Source organism: Humulus lupulus, chromosome 2, assembly GCF_963169125.1.
Source record: "Humulus lupulus chromosome 2, drHumLupu1.1, whole genome shotgun sequence".
NCBI classification, from domain to species: domain Eukaryota; kingdom Viridiplantae; phylum Streptophyta; class Magnoliopsida; order Rosales; family Cannabaceae; genus Humulus; species Humulus lupulus.
The window spans coordinates 134,113,654-134,139,272 of record NC_084794.1 but is presented as its reverse complement, the minus strand read 5'-3'; the positions used below and the strand labels follow the sequence as shown (position 1 = coordinate 134,139,272).

The 25,619-nt window shown below is 36.2% G+C and overlaps 2 long non-coding RNA genes and 1 pseudogene across 2 annotated transcripts; all 3 read left to right on the top strand.

Annotated features, from left to right (window-relative positions):
• Positions 1-16,119: 16,119 nt before the first annotated feature.
• Positions 16,120-21,224, top strand: LOC133814751 (uncharacterized; annotated as a pseudogene).
• Positions 21,225-22,649: 1,425 nt separating this feature from the next.
• LOC133816311 (uncharacterized) lies at positions 22,650-23,355 on the top strand. The gene is made up of 3 exons (XR_009885152.1): positions 22,650-22,709; positions 22,829-22,920; positions 23,279-23,355. It is a non-coding gene; the product is annotated as an uncharacterized LOC133816311 (long non-coding RNA).
• A 656-nt stretch (positions 23,356-24,011) lies between these two features.
• LOC133816310 (uncharacterized) lies at positions 24,012-24,777 on the top strand. Its single transcript, XR_009885151.1, has 3 exons — positions 24,012-24,071; positions 24,165-24,220; positions 24,601-24,777. It is a non-coding gene; the product is annotated as an uncharacterized LOC133816310 (long non-coding RNA).
• The last annotated feature ends 842 nt before the right edge of the window (positions 24,778-25,619 follow it).

Here is a 25,619-nt window from a genome sequence, read left to right as displayed (position 1 = left end):
ATTATAAATAACTATGAACAAAATTAAGTAAAGATGAAAATCACTATTTAAAAGACCTAGGGTATTATTTTCATCAACTTTTAATTCTACTAATTTAGTAATCAATTCTAAATTTTGTTTCCTTGTATTCTATTAGCAGGTTAACATAAATCGATTCCTATTCTTTTTCAAGATATAAGATCTCAACCTATATGCAGGTTTTCAAGTTGTTATCATTTTTCCTTAAAAAGGTGATACCTTATTTGAGTGTCTAATTATTTATTAATTAAAATAAAAACACACGAAAAATAAAAATATCATTTTTCATGGATAGGCCACACGCATAGGGCTTGGACTGCACTATGCATGTGACACATCTAATGTTATCAGATATTAGTTTTTCATTTTTACTTTTAGTTAATTAATTAAACATTTTAAAAGGGGTTTTAAAATGGAATGTTAGAATTTTTGTCTATTATCATTATTATTATAAAATATGATTGATTTTTCTTTATTATTATTATTATGGTACTAATGTCTATATAATCTATTTGATAGAAAATAGAAACAACAGTTCTTGACAAGTTTGATACAGATAAGAAAAACTATAATTTTTTTTCACCAAAAATAAAAATAAAAACCTTTTCTCTCTAGCTTATAATCAAAAGTCTCATGTGTAGAAAATACTTTTGATTCACAAAATTGATCCTTGCTCTCTATGTGTCCACCTACATCTTGAGGTGTAGATCTTTGAAGATCTAGGTGTGAGTACACCAACAAGGATAGGAAGATCGAAACATATACGAAAAGATTGAAGGATTCTTGAAAGGCTACAAGACCTAAATAATTTTTGTATTATTTTTCATATTCATAATATTTATTGATTAATATATTGAATATTAAAAGATCCTCATATAAAGATTGTTTATATGAAATTTTTTGTTGCATACCATTACTGCAATTTCTGCTGCGCACTAAGAACCATTCCTAACAATTCGTACTAGAGACAGGTTTAATCCCTGCATATGTTAATTACTGTGTGGGTATAATATGCATTTTTGTATTATGTGTAATATATGAATGGATGGATGTTTGTGTATGAATAGTTTATTTTTAAGGGTTACTTTTCATGGTGTTTTTTGGTTAGGAAACGTTCTTAATTTTTTCTAGATATAAAAAATTGTAAGCCATTTTGGGGCATAGGAATTTTATAATTTATTTTAAATTCTGAAAAATTCTGTAACGGCCCAAGCCCCGAGCAAAACCCCGAGGCCCGAGCCACTGCCCCTGCAGCCTTGTGCACTCCTATGCGAACAACCTCCTGTGCCCCCAACTCCTCGCGCCCGCTCCCCTACCTAGAGCCCTACTTCACGAGCTTGAGCCCCTGCCCAATGCTTATCTCCCCGTGCCTGCACCCCTGCGGCCCAGCCTCTTGCGTACCCACCATTGACACACCCATTAGGGTTTGTATCTTGCAAACCCTAATGGATGTGTAATTATCCATTTGGGCTATTTTAAGCCCAATATAATTAAAAGTGTTTTAATTATAATTTTTTTTGAGTTAATTGTGGTGAGTTCAAATTCCAACTGTGCCTGAATAACTTGTTGGGTATTGAAATGCAAAGTTTAATTATTTTAAATTTGTTTAAAATAATTAAAAGGTTATTTAAATCATAATGGTTAATAAATATAGTAATGGTGCCAAATACTAAAAGAGAAGGTCCAAGATCAAAGGAGTAGCTCTTCATTAGGCCTTAGTCAATTTAGTTTTTTTTTGTGTATTTATTTTGCAAGTGTTGTAATTTTCTAGAAATACCCGAAACACCCAACCCAGATTTATTTATTTATTTGCTTGAACATGATCAAATTGTTTAATACTTTATCATGCATAATAACATTCCATACATATTACCCACATAGTACATATTAAGCATGCATATCTTTAGAAACATGCTTAGGATTGATTATATGTTTTTATTTGATAACTCATATAATTGATTTAGTCTTAATTAGTTAAGATGGTAAAAGAATTTAAAGTTCTATATTTTCTTATTTAATAAATTTTTTTATTAGATAAAATTGTATTCTATTTAAAAAGAAAAAATAAATAAAATCTAGGGCATGATTATTTATTTTGTATAATTGGATTAGTATTAATTAGAATATCATTTGTAAAATTAATTTAATTAGTTTTACAACCTAATTTAAGAATATTGATTTTGAGAAAAACACAATTTTTAAAATAGTGACTAGGAGAGGGAATTATGACAATAAGTCACATGTTCTCCATTATTGGTTGAACACCGAGAGCATAGGAAGGGCCTCGTGTCGCCTCTGTTCGCCTACGTTTGCGGCCTCCCTAAGGAAAGGCTTTTGTAAATGTTAATTTTATGTCAAGGTTGACTTCTCATATGAGAATAAGATTAGTGATGTATATCAAGTTTGATTGACCCTAAGTCACACTCTTGAGTTAAGTCATTGATCGAAAAATAATGCATTACACTCCGAAGATGCATCTAGGCTTTCGAGCAAGACTAGTTCATCTTGACCAAACTAACGGTAATTCATAAGTCAAAAGAGAAAAAAGATTTTTTAAGTTATCACTTATGGAGTTGAGATCTTGTCTCAAGGTTAATTGGTGATTAGTTTGACCTACCCTAAGGCGGTCCATTAATTTTCAAATTAATCTATCGTGGACTTGTAATAAATTTTTTATGTGTTATTTTATGTGTTGCATTCATGGATCATATTTACTATTCCAAATATAAACTGATGTTTATTATATGCATTAATTCATTATATTTTATTTATTTGATTTTCAGCAATATGTCCAATCCAAACCCTGTAACTGCTTTACTTGCTAATGAGAAATTGACTGGTGATAACTACATGAAATAGAAATCAAACATGAACATTGTTTTGATATGTGAAAACCACATGTTTGTTCTTAATGAAGAATGTTCTGAGGTTCCTGCTTTCACTGCTTTCAAAACTGCAAGAGATAAATATGACAATTGGATCTTATCTAACAATAAGGCCAAATGTTATATGCTTGCTAGTATGAGCGATGTGCTTAGAAAGAAGTTTGAAACTATTGAAATAGCCTATGAGATTTGGGAATCTCTACAAGGCATGTTTGAACAACAATTTGATAAGTGTAGACATGATGCTACTAGAAGCTTCATGAATATGAAAATGAAGAAAAATGTTTCTATCAGAGAACATGTCCTAGACATGATCAACATATTGCACAATGCAGAAATCCATGGTGCGACCATTGATGAGAGAACTCAAGTAAGTGTGATACTTGAATCTCTCACACCAGGTTTTTCAGCATTCACTACCAGCTATGTTATGAACAAGTTGGAGTATAATATGACCCAACTGCTGAGTGTGTTGGAAACTTTTGAATCTCTAAACAAAAGTTTCACTAAGGTTGAGGAGGCAAATGTTGTTGAAACCATGCCTTCCACTTCAAATGGTAATTTAAGGAAGAAGAAAGGTGGTCAAGGAAAGGATAAGAAAAAGGACAAACAACTAGGGGAGACCAACAAGTCTTCCAAGAAGAATAATTCTGCAAAGAACTCCAAAAAGAAGGCACTGAAAGGAGCATGCTTTCATTGTGGAGTTGACAGTCATTAGAAAAGGAATTGTCCTAAGTACCTGGTTGAATTGAAAGACCAAAAGAAGAGTAAATTTGATTTTTCATCTTGGATAGTTGATTCCGGAGCAACTGACCATGTTTGTTTTTCTTCGCAGATTCTTAATACTTCAAGGAAGCTGGCACATGGAGAGGTGACCATGAGAGTAGAAAGTGGCCAGGAGATCTCAGCAGCTGAAGTTGGAAAAGCTCGCCTAGATTTTGATAATAATAAATTTATTATGTAGGACAATGTTTATTTTATTCTTGGATTTACTAGAAAGTTAATTTCCTTATCAAAATTGCATGAACAAGGTTTTAATGTTTCTTTTAATAATAATTCGATTGTTATTTCGAAATATGGTTTTGACATTTGTTCTACAAAGTCTAAAGGTGGACTTTACAAGTTAGAGCCCAACGTCGAGCATGTTTATAGTTCTTGATTATTTAAAACTGCAAATCCTAGATCTATTAAAAGACAAAAGACAAATTTCGATAGTGAAACATATCTGTGGTATTTGAGATTGGGACATATTGGTCTAGCCAGAATTAACAGACTAACAAAGGATTGTATTTTAAGAGAACTTTCTATTGGTTCTCTCCCAGTTTGTGAATCATTCCTAGAAGGCAAAATTCCCAAGAGACCTTTCTCTGCTAAAGGTTCAAGAGCCACAGAACCACTTCAACTTGTACATACAAACGTTTGTGGTCCACTAAATGTCCAAGCTAGAGGAGGTTACGAATATTTCATCACTTTCATTTATTATTATTCAAGATATGGTTACCTATACTTAATGCAAAGGAAATTAGAAACTTATGATAAGTTTAGGGAATTTTGAGTAGAAGCTTAAAAGCAATTAGATAAATCACTAAAAGCACTTTGATCAGATCGAGGTGGAGAGTACTTAGATTATGAATTTGAGGACCATTTGCGTGAGCATGGAATTCAATCCCAACTCACTGCACCTGGAATGCCACAACAATGTGGTGTTTCAGAAAGAGGAAACATAACCTTATTAGATATGGTTCGATCGATGATTAGTTTCTCATCATTGCCTTTGACATTTTGGGGTTATGCAATAAAATGTGCTCCATACATACACAATGTTGTTCCATCTAAGTCTATTAAGAAAACACCATTGGAATTATGTAGTGGTACTAAACCTAGTTTACGCCATTTCTGTGTATGGGGTTGTCCTGTACACATGCTTAAAGGAAATACTGGGAAGTTGGAATCACGCACTGAAGTGTGCATGTTTGTAGGATATTCCCAAGAAACAAAAGGTGGTATATTTTATATTCCTAAAGATAACAAAATGTTTGTATCTACGAATGGTACTTTTCTGGAGCATGACTATATAAATAAGTACAAACCTCAAAGTAAAGTTGTACTTGAGGAAATAGTCTCAAATAAGCAAGACCAATGATTAGCAATGGCAAGAGAAAAATGGCTAGAGGATATCACTAGTTCTAGTTAGAACAATACAGAGCTTCATCGTAGTGGGAGGGTTGGTAAACAACCAGTACGCTATGAACATGAAGTTCAGATGCTTGTGTCTGACACAATCAAAGATGATCCATTGACATATAGAGATGCAATGGAAGCATCTTACAAAAGAAAAATGGTTGAACGCCATGGACCTGGAAATGGAATCGATGTATTCCAACTATGTCTTGACTCTTGAAGATCCACCTGAAAATGTTAAACTTATTAGTTGCAAATGGATATTCAAGAAGAAAAGAGGAGCAGATGGGAAAGTAGAGACTTCCAAAGCAAGGCTAGTAGCAAAGGGCTACACACAGAAAGAAGGAGTTGATTATGAAGAAACTTTTTCACGTGTGGCCATGCTCAAATCTATCTGCATACTCTTTTCCATAGCTGCATGCATGGATTATGAGTTTTGGAAAATAGACGTTAAAACAAAATTTTCTGAATGGCTATCTTGACGAAACAATTTACATGTCTCAACCAGAAGGGTTCGACGTTAAAGGTCAAGTGCAAAAAGTTTGCAAGCTTCTTAATTCTATTTATGGACTTAAACAAGCTTCGAGGTCTTGGAATCTTAGATTTTATGAAACAATCAAAACGTTTGGATTTGAACAAAACTTTGATAAACCTTGTGTTTACAAACAAATCAAAAATAAGATTGTGGTATTCCTCATTCTTTACATTGATGATATTCTAATCATTGGGAATGGCATAGAAACTATAACGCCCTGGATAACCAAGACCGTTACACTGTGTGTTTGGAATAGTGCAAGACTTGCTAACCAATTCATTTAGTTTGAACTGTGTATCTATTGACACAAAGGATTAGGTTAAACAGAATTTGATTATAAACGGTTAAACTTTATTGAAAACAGACGTTTATTATATGGGATCCCAAATCAGGGTTTAAATAACGTAAATACAAAATTCTTAATTACAAATAATTAACCAAGCCACTCTAATGGGAAAATATACATTTTAGGTTCCCGTTCCTGTACAAATCCTCGACCATGGTGGCCGAGCAGCTGTCAATGTACACCTCGCCCCCAGAGCTCTCCAACCCAAGGTCAACTTGCCTTACCTGCACCATGTAGCACCCGTGAGCCGAAGCCCAGCAAGAAAACATAATATCATATCATAACAGTATTAACAGCTAAACAGTTCACAGAGCATAACCCAATAACCACAAAGCGTTACTTAGTCCCTTCAAGCCATCAAGTCCATACAAGACAACACACTAGTCAATAGCCAATAATCTAGCTCCAGATATTCATTGAGTCATAGACAATATTCTACAACAGATATTCAGCACATACATTCAAATCCAAGATACATTCAATCACATAATACACTCTTATCACATAATATTCAGGGCCGACGACTTAGGCCGCACCCTCTATTTAACCCACTGACTCCGGCCCGCTTAAACCGAGCTCAGTGCATAATAAGCTGTCCTCGGATACCAGTGCCCGAGCCGCGCCCTGTGCGCAAGTGTGGATTTTGGCACCCTTAGGCCGTTACCACATGTCCCCGTGGCATAATACCACCTTATGACATTCATACCATTATAAGGGAACCCTTAGCCCCAACATATTCACATGGTGTTTCGCAATCACATAACAATACATTCAAATATAGGGAACACTTAGTCCCATCCTATCCACATACACAGGTGCAGTTTTCTTACCTTAATGTCAAATGCTTTAATTAGAAAGGACGACCCCCGAGCACGATCCATTCCTGAGCTCTAGCTTATCTCCTAGTCACAACCAAGATAATGAATTCCATTAATACTCAGATATAGGTTTCTGGTTTTAAAACTAACTCCCGGGAAACCGAATCTCACCAAGCACGGTGGTGAAACCAATCCCGAGCACACTAGGCTACCTCCCCGTGCTTAAAACCCTCAAAAGCCCATGTGTGCAACCAAGGGCTGCAGCCCTTGAAGCTTAGCCGCGACCCTTCTCCAAAACAGAGCCAGCACCACACCTGAAGGGGACACGCACCGCGGCCCTTGCTTTGGGTGCCGCGGCGCTTGCCTTTGGCCGAGCCTTCTTGCCTCCTTTGCAAGCTAGGGCCGCAACGCTCTAGAACAGAGCCGCGTCCCTTCCCTTCGAACCCAGAATTTCCACTATTTCCAACCTCCAAACCTTACCCAAAACCACTCCAAAGCTCCCTATTTCCATATCAATCATTCCCAACACTTTTAAGACAACTTTAACATCTTAATTCAACAGAAAACTAAGCTTAAAACTTATAGAAATCCCATCTTCAATTTCTGAAACCCAAGAATACAAACACCCAAAACCAACCAGTCAAAACCTAAATTTAAACTCTTAAATCATGAATTAGAGTTTACCTCTTCCATTGAGCACCTTCTCCAAGCCAAACCCCAGCTAGTTCCCAAGCTTTCAGCTCAAATTCAATCTTAAATATCAAAGTTACAATTATCTCAACACCCAGCTAGAACTCAGAATTTTCTAACCAAAAGAAAGGAATTCACTGCTTACCTCAGTGCTGATTCCGTTCCTTGGATAACCCTTGAGTTAAACCTCAAAATCCCCTCTTCAATTCCCACAAATTCTTAGCTCAATCCCCTCAAAATCCCACTTGATTTTCTCTGTTTATTTCCCTTGTGTTTCCCTTGAGAGAGAGAAGAGAGCTGAGAAAGAAAAGGTCGGTTTATTGTGGTTCTACTGTTTTCTATTCTTAGTAAGTCTACCCTTATCATTTAGGTCAAGCCCAAGGCTCGGGGTGCCGGAACCGTCCCCGAGACCAAAATGGTAAAATCTCCCATTATTCCCACCTAGACACCCTGACCTCAAATATATCTCCATATATTTTTTTTCATAACCTGATAGTCTAATTAACTACCCGATACCTATAATATCCCTGACTTATGCAAAGGCAACTATTAAACCCCATTGTGACTTTTCCCGCTACCTGCTCCCTAGGATCGTCTCGTGCCAATAGTTACAAATTCACACACCTGTACACGCATATATATTTATCAATCTACCCACATAATAATGTGGTCTCTAAAATTTATCACACATATTCACATTTATGCCCTAACGGGCCAAGATTACCATTATGCCCTTACCAGCCAAACAGGGCCCGCATACTTATTCAATACCCATTTCACGCTTTCTTACCATTAATTCTCTTAACCTCCAATTATGCCTTCCCGGCACACTAATCAAGGCTCCTAAGCCTTATTAGTAATTTTGGGTCGTTACAACTATCCCCTCCTTATAATAATTCCGTCCTCGAAATTTACTTGAACATGTTAGACAGTAAACCTCATACCTCTGACCAAAATTCCCAAGAACCAACGTCTCTATTCTTAAGCTTCGGTAATACTCAAACATGAGTAACCATATCACTCCTTATGGTCTCAGCTGATAACTATACTTCCTTTAATCTTTACTCGCATACCAGACCAGTTGTACTTCCAAAGTTTGATAATTCCCGACGATCTCTTCATTGATCTATTCTCAATGTCAGAAATACCTATAAATCATCACCCTTACCAGAGTGAGATCAGCTTATAAGCCCTTGGCCAAACCCTTGTTATGATCTTAAAGCTCTTGTCGAATCGGGAGTTAAAACTCCCCTTTCTTTCCCTAGCTATCACACTCTTTCTTGCTGTCTAACTTGGAGAGATACAAATCTTACAAATCTCTCAATCCTTTACTTCGCATGGTGTTCCTTGCTTTTATCTTACTAGGTTTTATGCCATGTCACCTTAGTTGTATTTCAGCACCCAATACCATGACTGTCTCAGCAAAGAATACACTTTTCTTGATATCCCAAATGTTGCACATTCAATGCCTAATCCCTTAACATAATTGTTAAGTCCTTAGGTTGCTATCTTATCTGCAATTAATCAGCGATTCCAAATTCCCACTTTATTTCCTTCGTTCTCTGGTCCCCTTCTAAAACTCAGAAAGTTATGGAGTCTCAATTTAACGTTATCAATGCCCCATTGCATTACTAGTCAAACAAATCAAGTTATGCCATCTCATTCAGCTGAGTTACAACTTCTTCTCTGTTCAATCACCTTATTTACAGTCTAATGTGGTCCATTCTTATGGCCCACCATCACATCATTTTACCTTTCAATATTCGTGCATCCCAGATTCTACTGTCAGCTAAACCTCCCGGTACAACAAACCCTAGGAGATGGAATGACATTCACCTATAGTTCCCATCTCCACCCAAATTCTCTGTGGACCATTCATCCGGCCCTTGAACCTTATATTGTATTGTACTCATAGGGTTCTTCCCCGTTTCTACAGAACCATCACGCTGGATTCCACTATCCAAAGAAAACGTATATGACCACCACCACATTCTATTACTTTACCCATCTCAATCGTTACCTTATCTGTTCCGTGATAAACTGTGGCGTTTCTCTTCTTTTTTTAACTGACACATACCTTCCAGGTAAGAGATCCGTCTCTAATTGAATCTCCTCCTCGTATAGTCGAGGACTTCTAACATCAACCATCCATCCACTGCATTCCATTAAATTCCAATCTCAAAGTTATCTTTCTTACTAATAACCAACACTTAAGTACCCTACGCCATGCACAAACTGTCAAGTTAACGTTCCGTGCATATCAACCGTGTTTCCATCCTTTTACCTCCCACGAGGCTCGACCCACCCCCGCGCCAGTCTGAGCCTGAGCGTGCCCAACCTGTTATGTATCCTCACAGTTTCATATCCTTACCATAGGTTAGGTCCTTGACGCTATCCCTCTATACTTAACCATAATACACATACCCCTGCATCACCAAGTACTAGCCAATTCTTACCTTGTCTTCTGAACTCTGATTTGACACTACCCATTCGGTCTATCTTTAAGTTTCCTTACTGTTCCTCCCATCTCTGGTGTTGTTGTCCACGGAGACACTTATGTGATAGATGACGCGCTTGCCAGTCTTGTTATGCTCTCTGTTCCTCAGACGTTCTTCATTAGCTTCTTCGTGACCTCAAACCAAATCTTTTCATACCTATCCCTTCCTCTTGCAGCTCCACTCTGAGTACCCCTGGCGAAACCCAGTCTGACATTTCATAGAATCCTACCTGTGACCCTGCTTCCTTGGTGTTAACGTCTTCAGCATAGTAGTCGTTCGCTTTCCTCTTCTGTCTGGAGGTAGTCCAACATACCACTCGTAGACTTAAAGGAGGCTTTTCCACACCGTTCTTGTACTCTCTGCTTGAAGAACTTACCTGTGCTGCTGATGCTTGAACCGGTTTAGAACCCTTTTTTTACCAATTTCCTCACACCCTACACAGTACAAGTAGCAATACCTTAAATGTCTTTTTCCTTGATCACCAGCTGGTAATAACCAGATCATAGATCAATTCCTGGAGACATTGTCCCGTCTTGTACCCAACATTAAAACTTTTTATTCTTAACCGACGATACCAACAAGTCCCGCAATACAATGCTCCTATCTGATTCAAGATCAAACCTCTTTGACTGCTTAAGTAATTCTTCCTATCAAGTTATTTCCACCTTCCATAGTGTCTCTAACATCAAACTTGTTCGCAGTCCAGTCCTGAAGTGTTCCCATTCCTTCTTTGTACCCATCTGAATGCCTACTGATCAGCTTAGTTTCCATTCAATCAAATTAATATTTTCCAAGTGATATTCCCTACAATCCATGGTTACCTCTTAGCAAATTAACACTCTCTCACTCTGACTCATATTGAAGCTTCCATACAAAACGTTCTATTGTTCTCACTACAAATCCCTTGATTATTTGTAACCCAAATCCTCTGCCAGAAGTTTCTAGTTCCTCCCCAGTAATTACTGTTTCCTTCAGCCTCTTGCGCTGTACCCTTGAGGCATACTCTCTCCATGTCTGAATCTTTCTTGAAAGATACTCAACACTGAACTCTTCCAATTTGTTATGTAACCAAAATCACAAGCTATCTAACCAACTAATCGATTCCGAGGAGCTAGCCTTGAGCTTCAGATGTAACCAGACATTCCAGTCTCCCATTTCCCTCACCATGGAAAATCCATCCCAACACATTAAATTATTTCGTGTAGAGATCATGCCCTCACCTGACATCCTCTCAGGTGGCATCCTCTGCCTTGGGTGCATATCAAATGACCTCACTGGTTCCCGTCTCCAGTCTGACAACTACCTTTACAATTAGAACCTCCTTTTCTATCACAAACTAGGTGCCCAAGCACTATCTGGGGTCCCTCTGCCTCGATAATCGAGAATCTGTCCTTGTGGTATTCTACCAATAGAAGTACTATATTTTGCATTCCTTTCCCTGCAGCATTCACGTTCAATACCTCATTCCATAGATCTCAGACCACATGGCTCTTTCTATCGCTCAAATACAACCGAAGATCCAATACACTGGAGCGACCCTGTCACCCTGGACCATTCCAAAAACTTAACCTTTACATGGGTCATCATTCCCAATTACCACCACTTGTATATTTCTTTCCCAAAGTGAAGTATCCAACTCCTAACACTCATTAACACATGTTGTCACTGTCCTATCATTCCAAATCAAGCTCATAAATTCATTAATCTCCACAGCTCAAAATGTGTCCTTATAAATTCTTTTATCGAATCCCCACTTGAGTTCTTTCCAATCCATCAAGCCAATGTCTCAATCTAAATACCATATCCTAGCATCCTTCTGCCACAAGTACTTAGCACAATCCCTTGGTTATGACCTCTCATCACTATATCGCCAAAAATGGAATCAGCTTTGGCCATCCACTAAGCAATTCTTAAGCCAACCCAAACTTTCCTCTTCAAACCAGAAGATAATGTCTTTTAGGCTTTCCATTCAATATCTTTTATCTGTCTGTGTCCTTATAACGAACCAACACCATTTACCCATATGCTGACAAACGATTCTGCAACTTTCATGATAGATGGAGGTTACCAACCCCAATTATCATCTGCAACCTTCCTGTATTACGATACCAGATCTACGAAACCATCCTGTATGCAAATAATCAGAGTTCATCTGCCACTGCTGACTAAACTCTTCAACCCTGATGTTCACACTCAGAACCAAACCATATCCAAGTCCAAGTAATCACAATATTCATACATACATAGAACATAATAAACATTAATTCACATTTCTATGCATTTAGCCATCCACTTTATTGCTACCATGTTCATTCACACTTCCTCATACTTCCTACAAATCAATAGACAAGCATAACATATAAATTCAGCTTGGGCAGTCACCCACAAGAAAACAAGATGCAATCCATCGTCCAAATATTCATTCACATGCAACAGCAATGCTAATCAGCACGCCTCCATCACATCATGCAATAGTCAAGGGCCAGGCCCTATCGGTTCTCATGCTCCCTATAGTCATACAGCATAATACGTTCATCTTTTAATCAAAAGCTTAAGCACATAGTCTCAAATATTCAATCAAAGAACCCTGAGTCGAGCTTGTCTTCGGCGGCAAGTGTACACGTCCAACCTATCTCCAGGAACCCTTAAACCTAGGACGCTCTGATACCAAGTTGTAACGCCCTGGATAACCAAGACCGTTACACTGTGTGTTTGGAATAGTGCAAGACTTGCTAACCAAGTCATTTAGTTTGAACTGTGTATCTATTGACACAAAGGATTAGGTTAAACAGAATTTGATTATAAACGGTTAAACTTTATTGAAAACAGACGTTTATTATATGGGATCCCAAATCAGGGTTTAAATAACGTAAATACAAAATTCTTAATTACAAATAATTAACCAAGCCACTCTAATGGCAAAATATACATTTTAGGTTCCCGTTCCTGTACAAATACTCGACCATGGTGGCCGAGCAGCTGTCAATGTACACCTCGCCCCCAGAGCTCTCCAACCCATGGTCAACTTGCCTTACCTGCACCATGTAGCCCCCATGAGCCGAAGCCCAGCAACAAAACATAATATCATATCATAACAGTATTAACAGCTAAACAGTTCACAGAGCATAACCCAATAACCACAAAGCATTACTTAGTCCCTTCAAGCCATCAAGTCCATACAAGACAACACACTAGTCAATAGCCAATAATCTAGCTCCAGATATTCATTGAGTCATAGACAATATTCTACAACAGATATTCAGCACATACATTCAGATCCAAGACACATTCAATCACATAATACACTCTTATCACATAATATTCAGGGCCGACGACTTAGGCCGCACCCTCTATTTAACCCACTAACTCCGGCCCGCTTAAACCGAGCTCAGTGCATAATAAGCTGTCCTTGGATACCAGTGTCCGAGCCGCGCCCTGTGCGCAAGTGTGGATTTTGGCACCCTTAGGTCGTTACCACATGTCCCCGTGGCATAATACCACCTTATGACATTCATACCATTATAAGGGAACCCTTAGCCCCAACATATTCACATGGTGTTTCGCAATCACATAACAATACATTCAAATATAGGGAACACTTAGTCCCATCCTATCCACATACACAGGTGCAGTTTTCTTACCTTAATGTCAAATGCTTTAATTAGAAAGGACGACCCCCGAGCACGATCCATTCCCGAGCTCTAGCTTATCACCTAGTCACAACCAAGATAATGAATTCCATTAATACTCGGATATAGGTTTCTGGTTATAAAACTAACTCCCGAGAAACCGAATCTCACTAAGCACGGTGGTGAAACCAATCCTGAGCACACTAGGCTACCTCCCCGTGCTTAAAACCCTCAAAAACCCATGTGTGCAACCAAGGGCTGCGGCCCTTGAAGCTTAGCCGCGGCCCTTCTCCAAAACAGAGCCAGCACCACACCTGAAGGGGACACGCGCCGCGGCCCTTGTTTTGGGCGCCGCGGCACTTGCCTTTGGCCGAGCCTTCTTGGCTCCTTTGCAAGCTAGGGCCGCAACGCTCTAGAACAGAGCCGCGACCCTTCCCTTCGAACCCAGAATTTCCACTATTTCCAACCTCCTAACCTTACCCAAACCCACTCCGAAGCTCCCTATTTCCATATCAATCATTCCCAACACTTTTAAGACAACTTTAACATCTTAATTCAACAGAAAACTAAGCTTAAAACTTATAGAAATCCCATCTTCAATTTCTGAAACCCAAGAATACAAATACCCAAAACCAACCAGTCAAAACCTAAATTTAAACTCTTAAATCATGAATTAGAGTTTACCTCTTCCATTGAGCACCTTCTCCAAACCAAACCCCAGCTAGTTCCCAAGCTTTCAGCTCAAATTCAACCTTAAATATCAAAGTTACAATTATCTCAACACCCAGCTAGAACTCAGAATTTTCTAACCAAAAGAAAGGAATTCACTACTTACCTTAGTGCTGATTCAGTTCCTTGGATAACCCTTGAGTTAAACCTTAAAATCCCCTCTTCAATTCCCAGAAATCCTTAGCTCAATCCCCTCAAAATCCCACTTGATTTTCTCTGTTTATTTCCCTTGTGTTTCCCTTGAGAGAGAGAAGAGAGCTGAGAAAGAAAAGGTCGGTTTATTGTGGTTCTACTGTTTTCTATTCTTAGTAAGTCTACCCTTATCATTTAGGTCAAGCCCAAGGCTCAGGGTGCCGGAACCGTCCCCGAGACCAAAATGGTAAAATCTCCCATTATTCCCACCTAGACACCCTGACCTTAAATATATCTCCATATATTTGTTTTCATAACCCGATAGTCTAATTAACTACCCGATGCTTATAATATCCCTGACTTATCCAAAGGCAACTATTAAACCCCGTTGTGACTTTTCCCACTACCTGCTTCCTAGGATCGTCTCGTGCCGATAGTTACAAATGCACACACCTGTACACACATATATATTTATCAATCTACCCACATAATAATGTGGTCTCTACAATTTATCACACATATTCACATTTATGCCCTAACGGGCCAAGATTACCATTATGCCCTTACCTGCCAAACAGGGCCCGCATACTTATTCAATACCCATTTCACGCTTTCTTACCATTAATTCTCTTAACCTCCAATTATGCCTTCCCGGCACACTAATCAAGGCTCCTAAGCCTTATTAGTAATTTTGGGTCGTTACAGAAACATTATAAAAAGTAAAGAAATAGTTAACTGAGCTATTCCAAATGAAGGATTTGGGAGAAGCCAAATATGTTTTGGGAATTCAGATCTGTAGAGATGAAAATAAAAAAATGTTGGCACTATCTCAAGCAACTTATACATTATAAAAAGTAAAGAAATAGTTAACTGAGCAATTCGAAATGAAGGATTTGGGAGAAGCCAAATATGTTTTGGGAATTCAGATCTGTAGAGATAAAAATAAAAAAATGTTGGCACTATCTCAAGCAACTTATATTGATAAAGTGCTAGAACGCTTTGGCATGCAAAACTCAAAGAAGAGAACTATGCCTACCCGGTCAGGAGTTAAATTCTTTAAAGAACAATGTCCATAGACACCTCAAGAAGAGGAGGACATGAGATAGTATCCCTATGCCTTTGTAGTAGGCATTCTAATATATGAAATGTTATGCACTAGACTTGACATTTGTTAAGCAGTATGGATAGTCAACCGTTATCAATCCAATCCTGAATTGGGCCATTGGACAGCAGTAAAGAATATTCTCAAGTATCATAGGCATACTAGAGATTACATGCTTATGTGTTCAGGAGGAGACTTGAACTCAACTGGATATACTGATTCTGATTTGCAATCAGACAAAGACAGTCGAAAGTCAACATCTGGATCAGTTTTCACACTTGGAGGAAATGGTGTAGTTTGGAGAAGTATTAAACAATCCAATATTGCAGACTCCACCATGGAAGCTGAATACATAGCAACTTGTGAAGTAGCTAAAGAGGTTGTATGGCTAAAGAAGTTCCATATTGGTTTGGATGTTGTTCCAGGCAAGGATCAACCACTTGTTCTGTATTGTGATAACAGTGGGGCAGTACACTACACCAAATACCCATTTCCATAACAAATGAATATAATACTAATAAAAAAGTATTATGAAAAAGTATTATATTGGGACTTAATGAAAAAAAGGGCGGTAATTTATTTAGCCATCCCGCCACTTAGCTTTTTTTTTCATTTCCTTCAACATTTCTTCAACAAAGAACAGAGACCCATTTCCTTCAACATTTCGACTAGACCCATTTCTTCGGCTTGGTACGGTCTCCGAACTCCTCACTCTCTCAAATCTCCTCAAAGGAGCCGGAGCAAGTGATGAAGCTGAGGGAAGGATCAGTGCTAAGGAAGAAGACGATTCTGAAGAACGACCACTTTCCTGGTTACCAGAACAAACGATTGTCTCCTCAAATCGATGGCGCTCCCAACTATCGTCACGCCGAATCTTTACATGTTCATGGAATTGCAATTCCTACCATGGATGGGATCTGGAATGTTCTCAACCACATTCATGGAAAGGAGGCTCAAGTTCTTTGGATGAACCTTCGCGAGGAGCCGGTAAATTCCTACACAGATCCATTACTTGTTAGGTTCTTCAGTTTCTATAACCAAATTCGATTTCCTAGGCGATTTCATTTTAGCTGTGTTTTCAAGTTCGCCCAAGCTAAATTTTGGACTCACGAGCCTTTTGATGCTTTGACCATGCAAAAAATTCGGACCAGATAGTCCACTAGTGCAAGTGGTTGTTCTCAACCAAAAAAATTTCTTTCTTTTCTTCAAATAGGTAGTGTACATTAACGGACGCCCTTTTGTATTGCGTGATGTGGAAAGGCCTTTCTCAAACCTGGAATATACGGTATGTTGTTATAAAGTCCAGCCTTTTTTTCACTTGCAATTTGAGTTGTATGTTTTACTCCTATGTTTCTAAACTCCAAACATTATTGCCTTTTTATTCATGAACTCCAACATACGTCTTTAAGGCTATACCACTTTCTTCTTTTATGTTAGGCTAAACAACCCCATATATTCTAGTAGAATTCTGCAATTACTTCTATTTTTGATAGGAAGATGAATCTTTTATCTTTAGCTCCATATGAATTTCATTCTTAACTCTGTAGTAATGTCGGTATTATGATTTATAGTACTTCCCACCTCAGAAAAGGTTAAATATTTCTGCTCTAAAGTGTAGTTCAGTTTTGAAACTTGTTCCAGAGCTAGGGCACATGACATTTGGTTTAGTTAGGAGTTATTTGATGTTTAGTTTTGTTAAAAAAATAGATTCATAAATTTTATAGTATACTGCAATAATTCGAGTAAATGCATGCTAATAACATCTACTATTTTAAACTTGCTTATGGCCTTTTATATTGAATAAGGGAATCAATAGGGATAGGGTTGAATAAATGGAGGCTCGACTGAAAGAAGACATCCTCATGGAAGCTGCGAGGTATATTTTTCATTGCTGCATTGTGTTACAACGAGCCTCTCCCAAAGATATGGCGGTTGTTTGTACCATGTATTACCTTTTGTTTGAATGATAGATTTGTTTGCACATCTGACATCCCAGGTATGGAAACAAGATCCTTGTCACCGATGAATTGCCAGATGGTGGACCAATGGAAACCAATGTCTCGTGATTTTGTGAAGACACCACTAGAGGTATTTCTACTTGATTTTATTCATACGAAGGGATCAAGAAAAAAAATTAGTTTGTTTTGATAACTCATCTTATTTTCTTTCCTTTAGGTGTACAAGGAATTACAAGTAGAAAGATACATTGTTGACTATGAGCATGTTCCTATAACTGATGAAAAATTACCCAAGGAGTTGGATTTTGATATTTTTGTGAGTTGAAATGGGAAGAATTCTCTTTTTAGCTTGCCTAAGTGTTCTGTAGTAGACAATGGTTACCTACAGGTCATGTAAAAGATGTTCACTACTCTTAGTTTGTACTCAAATAAGAAAAAATAGATAATATGAATGGGTTTCTATGAGCAGACTGCATTTTGTCATGTCAAACACTTCTTTCAAGTCATTCTGTGATAATAAATTTACTATTGTCTCTAATTTTCACTCTTTATTCTTAGGTTCATAAAATTTCTCAAGCTGATATAAATATAAATATTATATTTAACTGTCAAATGGGATGTGGGCGGACTACAACTGGGATGGTGATTGCAACTTTAGTTTATCTCAACAGAATAGGATCATCTGGTAGCATTCCTGCTTTCTGTACTCTTTTTTACTTTCATTGTTTGGAATAATCATTATTTATCAATATAATGAACACTATGACTTTAATTATCGTATTTACATTATTTGACATCATGTTACAAATATCTTGGGAAAAACTTGTCTTGTTAACCTGGTTATTCTCTTTGTCACTTTCAATAATCTGTTAATTTTCACCCTTTGCTATGCTAATAATATTAATTCGACAACATGTAACATTAGAGCCAGAGAAAAGCTATTGTTGGTAGAGGTCTATGCATTGCAGAATATTGATACTAAGAGTAAGAAAATGAAGGGCAGGGAAATTGCTTGTTCCATTTAGTTTATTTGTTAATTGTTCAATCATTATTACGAAATAGATCTTAATGATTAGTGGGTTAAGGGTCCTTTATTTGAAGTATCGATATAACAACAAGAGGGAGAATAGTGTAATATATATATCAATGAAAGAGTGGTTATCCAAATAGAAAAAGTAGAGAGTGATGTACATCTTGAGGAAAGTTTGAGAAATGCTGAGATGACATTAGGCGTCAAATTAGATTAGAGCAAGGCCAAATAGTTCCTAGGTCACATCGCAAGTAGTTTAGTATTGGATCAGTATCTAAGCTACATAACCGTGAAGAATAAAATCCTTTTTGAAAGGTTTTTAACATGCCATAATTAGCATTTGATGTGGCATATTGAAATTTCGTATCTATATGCTTCTTAGATCAGTGTTGTGGAGGAAGAAATATCTAAAATACTAGACCAGTCTACCATTGTTTTGCCTAATAATCTCTTCCATCACGTATGTAATTAGGAATGAAGCAGTTGATTGGTAGTCTTCCCAGACTTTGAGTGTAATTGTATCCCAAATAAGCCTTTTCCTTTAATTTTCTTCCAAAAGAATTCATGTTTAATGTTTCTGAAAAAGCTAGGACAAAGCTGAGGGTTGATTTTCAAGCTCTAAATGAGAGTTTGCTTTTTGATCAATAATAGTAGTAATGTGACGACTTGGAGGGAAAATTTTCAAACATGTTTACATTCAATAAAAGTTACTAGATCTTCTTTGAAAAGATAATGGGCCAACAACAAATGTCTTACTGATATTATTGCTAATTTTTGCTGGATCACTTGTACTATTTTCTAGTTTTGAAATATTGTATCTTTTTTTCCGCCTCTTTCTCCTGTTGTTATCTGCACAACACACTTGTCAGTCTTTGATGATGTTGGCTTCTCATTCTTAGTCTTTTTGCATAAATAGGTATTCCAAGATCCAATTCAATTGGAAGAGTTTCAGACGATGCTGCTATTGCCACTGACAACTTTCCAAACACAGAAGAAGCACTTCGTAGAGGAGAATATGGCGTCATAAGAAGCCTGGTTCAGGTATTAGAGGTACATTAAATCATCTATTTTTTTTTTCAAAAGAAAAAACATAAAAACTAGTACTTTTTAAACTTTTCATTATTAAATTTATGTTTTAGGGTGGCCTTGAAGGAAAAAGGCAAGTAGATAAAGTCATCGAAAAGTGTGCCTCCATGCAGGTATAACTCTTCAATCCCATGCTGCACCTTTTGACTTCAGTTTGCTTTCTAAACATCTATTTAATAAGAGATCATCTAAAATTATCTGTTTTTGCCAGAAAATCTCTTTCAACCATTTCTTGCTTTTTCTTGGCATTTAAAAAAAAATCTGTTTAAAATTAAAAGTTTGTTGAACTCATGAAACCATTTGTTGAAATTTTATAGAACTTACGTAAGGCAATTGCCACAAATCGCAATAGCATTTTACGTCAACCAGATGAAATGAAAAGGGAGGCGTTGCTTTCATTTTTTGTGGAGTATCTTGAGAGATACTACTTTCTTAAATGCTTTGCTGTCTACATTCATTAAGAGAAATCAGCCCTTCAATCTAAATCTGTTGGTAATAGAAGTTTTGCTGACTGGATGAGAGAGACCAGAACTCTCTAGCATTCTTCGCAGGTATTAACAAGTGCTTATCATATCTAGTTAAATAAATTTGAAAAAATTGATAATATGGAAAACATTGAATGTGATCCCAACTGGTTTGGTTGATTATTGTTTTTTCTTTTACTTCTATGATTGATCCCAACTAACTGTTTTGAGTCATCAGACTCTTCACCATAGAGAAATTCTGAGCAATGTGTATTATTTGTTAAAAAATTCCAATAATGTTGAGGTATATGACTAATGTTGAGGTTAGATAAGCGAAGGGTTCTTAGGATTTAAGGTGATTCTTTTCTACAGGCATTTGATGCTAAGTTGAGACTCAAAATAATGTTATAAATTTGCATTTCTAGAACAACTTTTACACATTGCAATCTTTCGACTTGAAAAGTTTATTGTATCTAATTTTGAGAAAGGGGAACAGGAAGGAGAAAATGTATATGAGGATTATTTAGTGGATTTCCATATGTGATGTTGCCTTTTTTTTTCCTCTCCCAATTCATGATGAACTAGGTCATATCTTAGGCATTCTTATTGTTGGAATTTTTTGGTCACTAATAATATTTCTGCAATCTGGTGTTCTTTTAGACTGCTTAGGAAAGATCCAATGGGTGCACTTGGCTATGCAAGTTTGAAGCCATCCCTCATGAAGATTGCTGAATCTACTGATGGTCGTCCTTCTGAGATGGGTATAGTTGCTGCATCAAGAAACGATGAGGTTTTAGGCAGCCAAACTGTTATGAAAAGTGATCACTGCCCAGGTTGTCAAAACCAAAACTTACCTGAAAGAGTGGAGGGTGCCCCTATTTTTCGGGAAGTTCTTGGTTTTCTAGTTTATGGAGTGGCAAATCCAACTATTGATGGAATACAATCTGTGATACAAAGAATTGGTGGCTCAAAAAGTGGTCGTCCAGTTCTTTGGCACAATATGAGAGAGGAACCTGTTATTTACATAAATGGAAAACCATTTGTGCTCTGCGAGGTTGAAAGACCGTACAAAAACATGCTTGAATACTCGATAAATTTTCATTTATGTCATACATTAAAATGAAATAAATAATCCTCTGCTTATAAGGTTTTTCTAATGTTGTTCTGCATTTGTTTGGACCTAAGCATGTGCTTTGTAGTAGGTTAGCTTAAATAGGCTTCATCTGCTTTTATTCTTTCTCTTGCTTTTTGAAAGTTAATGTATGTAAAGCAAGTAGTGTATTGTCTAAGTTGTATGCTTCTGTGTTGCTGAAATAGATTTTGTGACCCCCTGTGTTTGATGTGGTCACTTGAGCAAAAAAACAAAAACTATATTTTTACCACAAGCATCTTCTAGTTTTGAAGTTATTAAGCATGTATATCTGTTTTGATACATGGTGATCTCCATAGTCTCTTGTTTATGTGCATTTATTTGTTTATGGTAAGATAATGGTTTTGAAATCTTATTTTTTTAGTTGCAGAAATTATTTTTCATAGATTGAACCTATTTGTTATATTGTATAATTTTCAAGCATATATCCATATGAATTTGTAAGCACACGCAGACACACACACACATATATATATATATGAAACAGTTGGAATGGGAAATGGAGAGAACGAGCAAGAGCGAGAGTTGGAGGATGTTATAGTAGACAATACTCTCCAAGTTTCTTGTTTAAAATCAGATACCACTCAACTTGGCTGAAATGAGTTTCTGAATCAGATTTCTGCAGGTATATCGTACCTACAAAAGTTCAAATATAAAAAACAACACTAAGCTATATCGTAATTAATAATAAGAGAAATTGGTTTTTTTTTAAATAAGTAATTTTGTCTACTTTTGATGCAAAGTTGATTGACTTTATTTGTCTTTGTCATGGAGCATTGAGAGACACCTCCTTTCTTTCTTTTTTTTACTCATTAAATGTGATTTTATGGTTTCAGGAGTTGGAAAAGTTAGTAGATATTTTGAAGCATGCTCATGATTTGCTATCAATAGATCTTGAGAGGCATTTTCTTTTGGCTTCAAATTAATAGAACGAGTAGAGGTAGTTTCTCTTAGCTTCAAATTAATAGAACGAGTATTCACACACACACACACACACACACACACAAGGATCTTATTTACTGTTTGGGAAAATATAAGATGCAATTTTTTTTTTAAATATTGGAGCGTTTATTGTGAGTTTTCTCTTAATCAATTTCTGTCTTTCAGATATGGTCAGAGATGCAAAATGATTTCTTGCCAAACTTTATCCTTTGCAACACTACCCAGCGTTTTATTAGATCATCGAAGGTTCCACATGTTCTCTTTGAATTAATGCCCAAATATGACACTTGGGCATGGGCAGACCGTTCGTGTGATAGCCGTGAGCAGCGCCTCTTTCTCGGAGTGATAACCCAAGCGAATGGTGACAAATCTCTACAAATTTTTATATATAATTCTTACTTTCTAAGCTTCATTGTAACTTGACTGTTCTATGCTTTAATTGCAGCCTTCAGCAATAGAAAAGGGTCCTTATGATTATACTCGAAGTGGAAATCCTACACGAGATGTTCTTGAAAGGTCTGATTTCTTTTGTTACTAATATGAGTCAAAGTAATTATTGTATAATCTCAAATATTGCTACTTTTTCCTTGTTCTAGGAGTTTTTTTTTTATGCTGAGCTTTATTCTATTGTATAGCCTTTTGGCCAAGCTGGATAAAGCAGATCGTGCTTTTTGCTTCACTAGTGGAATGGCTGCTCTGTCTGCTGTAGCCCATCTTGTTGGGATTGGTACTTCCCTTTTCTTTTCCTTTTTCTTCTGTATCTTTAATTATTTATCACTAAGTTGAAGTTACAGTATTTTCTTTTTAAAATTTTAAAATAATAAATGCAACATGCATCAATATGGATATTCCAATGAATTGGATATATTTTTAATGAATTAAAGTGGATATATTCTTGTCTAACATATGAGATGGATTTGGGTCCTTCGGTTTATAAAATAAATTTACCATGAAGAGGTATCTCTTGGCTTGTGGATATTTTCTAATGACTAGGTTATCGTTTATGCCTTTATGGCTCTTGGTGGAATTTGTAGCTGCTGTCTTATTTGAATTTTTTTTCTTAAGATATAATAATGTGATTTTAGGTGAAGAGATTGTTGCTGGAGATGACATTTATGGTGGTTCTGATAGGTTGCTGTCAAAAGTAATTCCAAAGACAAGGCACAATGATGTGATGGCAGGTGTATTGGCTGTAAGAGGGGAAAGGTTATGCATGGACTTTCTTTACTGTGAACTGTAATGTTATAATTTATAACTTCAGGCCCTTATTATAATTTTTTTTTCATATTAGCAAAAGTGCTATACTTTCTACAAAATGCAGAAGGGTCTGGGTTGGCTCCATTTGATTGTTGGCTCTGCTTACGAGGAATTAAGACAATGGCTTTACGAATTGAGAAGCAGCAGGTGAAACTTCATGCTTTTATCACTTTATAATTTTCTTATAATCCTTTTTTACAACTGTAAAGCTCTGACTTGTTAAGGTAGTAATTATTTAATATTTATTTCTTGTAGTTATGAATTATAGCCTGGTCATTTATCATATACATTGTCTTGACTTCACATAACTAATTCAAAACAATATTGTAACTCTGTTATATGTACTTGAACTTGTGTTGTGCGTCTTGGGTAAGTTTGAATTATGTTAGTAATTAATGCTTTACCTTCTAACTTAATATTTCAAGGCTGAACTTTTAAGTTTGCAAAATCACTTGAGATGAATAAAGTTTTGGCTTTGAGTTTGACATATATGCTAATTGCTTCAAAATTTTGCTCACCTTCAGCACTTACAATGTAGTTTTCATATGTTAACAGGGAATGTGAAGTCTCTCATAAGCCTGCCCTGCTTCATGTCTCATGCTAGCATACCAGCTGAAAAAGGTTGAATAAAACATAAAAACATTTATAGTCTAGTGTCACAAAAATGTACAAGACTATTTCTGGATGAGTTATTTTTTCTAACTTTATTTTTAGTTTTATTGCAGAAATTGGGCTAAACCTTATATTAAAGATGCTAAAGAAGTTTCCAGGTGCATTTTTATTTTATTGTTTTTCTTTATGATTTTGTTGTATAAGAAGTCAAAGTGTGATTATGTATTTATTCTTTAATTTTTTTGGGGATATATTAAGAGAATTTATAGTTCTGGAATCAATTCTTCCTCACATACTTTTTGATCATTGAGAATGATATATTTGTTATCTTGATACATTTCACAAGCCTTGTTTTAAGTTGCATGTTTTGTTGCTTCAGTCGTTGTTTTGCATGGTAGTACATCTTGCTATACCCTGCTGTTTCGTCAAGTTTTGGAGTTATTACAAATTTAATTTAAACTTTATATGTTTACAGGTGGAAACTAGCTTAAGTCTTATGTTCTTAATAATAAAAGGACTTTTTTTTTACAATGTGCAGGTATATTGAGATGATTTCTTTGGAGCAATTCTTGACAACATTTGTAGTTAAGTCCTTTAGAATGGAAGAATGTATTTCACTAATTTTTGTATACATTTCTTGTTTTGTATTTAGTGATAAAGGAATCTGAATTGGGCATAAATTATGTTGTAATATGATTTCTTAAGCCTAGACTAGTAGACTAAATATTGTAATTACATTTGAGTAATTAATAAAAATCTATTTATGTTACCTTATTTGGCTTCAACTTTCATATTTGTTTTCCTAGTTTTGTGTAAGTAAAAAAAGATTATGTTTCTCTAAGCTAATATAACACATGTGTTATACTAAAGTGTAGTATAACACAAATAATGTGTTATACTAAAGTGTAGTATAACACAAATTTATAAGTATTGAAATGTGTTATATAATCGACTATAAATAACATAATTAAACACTTATCTATTTATTAAAATAACACAGAAATTGTGTTATCGTTGACAGTATAAAAGCACATTTGTATAACAATGATAAAGTGTTATGTAAAGTACCCTGACCTACGATAACATAGTCGGTCTTAACACATCAAAAAGTGTTATGGTATGTTTTGATAACATATTTTTGGTGTTATTAAAAGCATTTTTTCTTGTAGTGGTAGCTAATTCAAAGGAACCCAAAATTCACTAGAGAGGAAAACACATCGAGAAGAAATATCACTTGATCCGAGAGATAGTCAACTGAGGAGATGTTAATGTCTTGAAGATTTCCTCCGAAGATAATCTTGCTGATCCGTTCACAAAGACTTTATCTATTAAATATTTTCACGGTCATGTAAGAAGCATGGGGTTAAAGGAAAATGCCTCATTTGCTTTAGGGCAAGTGGGACATTGCTGGGAATTGTGCCCTTAACGCAATTGTAGTAGACAATAGTTTTAACGAAATAAATAAATGAATTGAATTATTTTATATATGTATCTTATGTACTATATTATTTATAATAATATTAAGTAAATATCAGAAAATTCCCAAGTTCATAATTG